This window comes from Musa acuminata, chromosome BXJ1-9, assembly GCF_036884655.1.
Source record: "Musa acuminata AAA Group cultivar baxijiao chromosome BXJ1-9, Cavendish_Baxijiao_AAA, whole genome shotgun sequence".
NCBI lineage: Eukaryota > Viridiplantae > Streptophyta > Magnoliopsida > Zingiberales > Musaceae > Musa > Musa acuminata.
Genome location: NC_088335.1, coordinates 43,197,105 through 43,197,500, shown reverse-complemented (window position 1 = coordinate 43,197,500; position 396 = coordinate 43,197,105).

Here is a 396-nt window from a genome sequence, read left to right as displayed (position 1 = left end):
CTCCTTCCTTGACCATTATCATCGTCTCTTCATACACTTTATCCTTTTTCTTTCTCGTCGGACCTTAAGGGATGATTGTATGAGGTTAGAGGTGATGAATCCAATGGGTGATATATAAATGAGCAAGTTGGAGATCTTCCTAAACACATGGCTATAAGAAAAAAAAAAAGATTATAATATATAACATTTATGTTATGATTAAAATCAAAATTATTATAAATTAAGGATAATGATGCATATTTGTCGATATCATAATTAGTAGAATGCATTGAATATCACAAAATACATTCAATGTCCTTAAGCATAGCACCATATATTTGTCATTATATCGTTAATATGATTCTGTTCCAAAAGATTTTAGACTCTCTTTTTTTTCTCATCCTATTTTCCATACAA